This window comes from Polypterus senegalus, unplaced genomic scaffold, assembly GCF_016835505.1.
Source record: "Polypterus senegalus isolate Bchr_013 unplaced genomic scaffold, ASM1683550v1 scaffold_6026, whole genome shotgun sequence".
Taxonomy (NCBI): Eukaryota; Metazoa; Chordata; class Cladistia; order Polypteriformes; family Polypteridae; genus Polypterus; species Polypterus senegalus.
The window spans coordinates 36,985-40,004 of record NW_024376948.1 but is presented as its reverse complement, the minus strand read 5'-3'; positions in this window follow the sequence as shown (position 1 = coordinate 40,004).

Here is a 3,020-nt window from a genome sequence, read left to right as displayed (position 1 = left end):
GCGTGTTGGAGAAACTTGAAAGCTCACATCCACAAAATCGCACAGTGCGGAAATAAAAAGAAGTCACATATCAAAGTCGCCGTGGAAAGCGAGTTGTAAGCCCACTGTCTGAGTGTCATATGAAAGCTTATTAGGGTACAGAGAAAAAAGCCACACGGGGGGAAAAAGCACGAAATGTCAACTTCAATCTCGACATTTCCACTTTAATCACGTAGTTTATTTTGTCATTAAAGTAGAACATCATAAACTTCATCTTAAAATTGTTTAATTAACCAGTTTCTAAAATCACATCGTAATTAAAGTAGCACGTTAAATGCTTTGTTTTGTATTTGATCTTCTATGTGCTCTATGTGTGTGAATCACTACTTGCTTCTTAAACCGGCTCTCTTCCTCCAACTGGACACAGAATCCATTACATTCGTGATATTACAGCTCTCTGAATAACTAAAATACTGAGATGTATACGATGTCATTTTCATGATGATAGGAGTTAAAACGTTATTAAACATGTTTCACTTGATGAAATAATTTATTGCAGCAGTACTCAGGGGCAGCTCTAAGCTTGTGGTGGCACTGGGCAGAGGAAGAATCGGTGGCTCCTTCGCCGCCAATGTCAGTAAGTATCTTATGCACGGTGGATGGCCACGTATGTTGCAGACACTAGCAGCCTCGTGCTCATGACACAAGCATTTAACTTTTGCAAATTTGTCGCTGTGTTTCTAGCTGTGTTGTTATTTTATCTTTCTGTTTAATATTCAATATATATTGGCGTAGCCGTCCTGAGTCAGTGCTTTTCTTTCCCCAAGTAACCGATCGCCATACAATCAGCTCTGTAATAGACGTTAAGCCATCTGTAAGCTTAGCGCCGATTCTTCAAAACGTTTAAAGAACATTGAAATATCTTCGTAGTACATGTTTAATTATTCTATCCTTAAAGACACTCCCAGTGAAGAATATAGATTATTTAAATGAAGTTAAAGTTTTATCTGTATAATTTAACAAACATATTTTGCTGCATTTCACCTTAAAAATGATATCGTCATCATATGTAAATACGCGCTTTATAAAGTGGCTCAGGTTGTGCGATATTATAACTGTAGTGCAAGTTTACAGTGGGGTGATTGTACTTATAAGTACAAACAGTTCTACAAGGTGCAATTGATTGGCTGCATTTAAAGTTCTTGGGATTAAACTGTTTTGAACCGCGAGGTCCGTACAGGAAAGGCTTTAAAGCGTTTTGCAGTGGCTGAGACAGCGTGTCCTTAATGCCGTATACCGATAATTCTCTTTCCGATCAGCTGCTGCTGCGATTCACACTCAGATTTAATGATATAAATACTCCGAGTGGTGCAGTTTAGAGAAATATGGAAAAAGATGATCCGCTGTGGCAACTCCTAACGGGAGGAGCTGAAAGAAGAAGAAGAAAAAGTGAGAGTAACAACGCTAAAGCAGTTATGGCATTTGGAATACTATGGCTGTTCCCTGGACCATTATATTGTTACGAGTTAATTACAATCAGATGCATTACACTAATAAACAATATGCGGTTAGTTTCCGTGTATTTATAAAGCCGCGTCATGAAAATAAGTAACCGCACAGGAACAGTAGCATTGCTTTGACGCTGGGTGCCGCCAGTTTGCAAAACCGAGGGAGAACTGCGTCACGACAAGACATGAGGTACCGTGGAAAAGTGCGTGGCTTTACGCCAAGTGTAGGTTTTATACATCGCGATTTGAACGTGGAAAAGTTCTTACGCAACATTTCTGTGCGTACGCACCGTTTATGCATGAGGCCCCAGGACACTGATAATCAACTTATTTCTTTACAGACTGCAGCCACGGACACAGAGAAGAGAAAATGGTCCAAAAAAGGGTCCCTCTGTGATGGACTCTGGACCCATAAGCAAACTAACAAACCTTTCCTCCCAAAGGCTTCTTTCCCAGGTATGGCAAAAATCGCCCATGGCCTAGACCATGCTGGAAAAGACGCCATGGTTCAAGATGTTGAAAAACATTGGGAAGCTGTAGGTTTCTCTACATATGCAGAGCAGTTCTGCAGGCGCTGTGTATTATGTCAAAAGTTTAATGTAGGAAAGTGCACCCAGGTAAGTCCCGCCGTTACACCTAACCTAATGGGTCCATTCGAACACCTTCAAATGGACATCATTGAATTAACACCATCAAAGGGGTACCGATACTGTTTAGTAACTGTTGATGTGTTCTCCCGATGGGTGGAAGCCTTCCCTTCCAAACATGCAGATGACAAAACTGTGGCAAAAGCTTTGATAAAGGAAATCATTCCTAGATGGGGCATACTGCAGAAATTACAAACTGATTTTGGCACACACTTTGTAAATTCCGTTATAAATGAATTAACCACCTGGCTCCAGATAAATGTGCATTATTATTGCAAATACCACCCCCAGAGTGGAGGTATTGTGGAACGATGCAATGGTATCTTGCAATCTAAATTGGCTAAAATCTGTGAGCAAACAAATTTAACTTGGTCTGATGCTCTGCCTCTGGCCTTGATGGGATTAAGGGGAAGAACACATTGGCAGTTAGGGCTGTCGCCATTCAAAATTCTGACCGGATGGCCCGTGCCAGTCGGCATGGTCATAGGTAATGTTACACTGCATTCTGTGGACAATGATCTTCTTTCCAGTCTTACAGGTGTCCGAGCTTCTCTGAAGGAAGTCCATGAGCAGGTGAATCAGGCCTGGAGAACTAGTCCTCCATCAAAGGACTCCCTGATTCCGTTAGGAACCTGGATTCTGGTTAGAGATACTCAAAGTAAACATTGCCGCCACCCTCTGTGGAGAGGATCGTTCCAAGTTCTGCTGTTGACGCCACACGCTGTTAAAGTTGAGGGACTGCCTGCTTGGATTCACATCTCACATTGCAAAAGATGGCACCCTTGATTGTGGTATCCTTGTTTGCTGCCATATCCTGAAGATGTAAAAACTGGGTTAACTGGATAATTTACTTTTGCCTGGTGTTTCTTATGGACATGTGAACGAG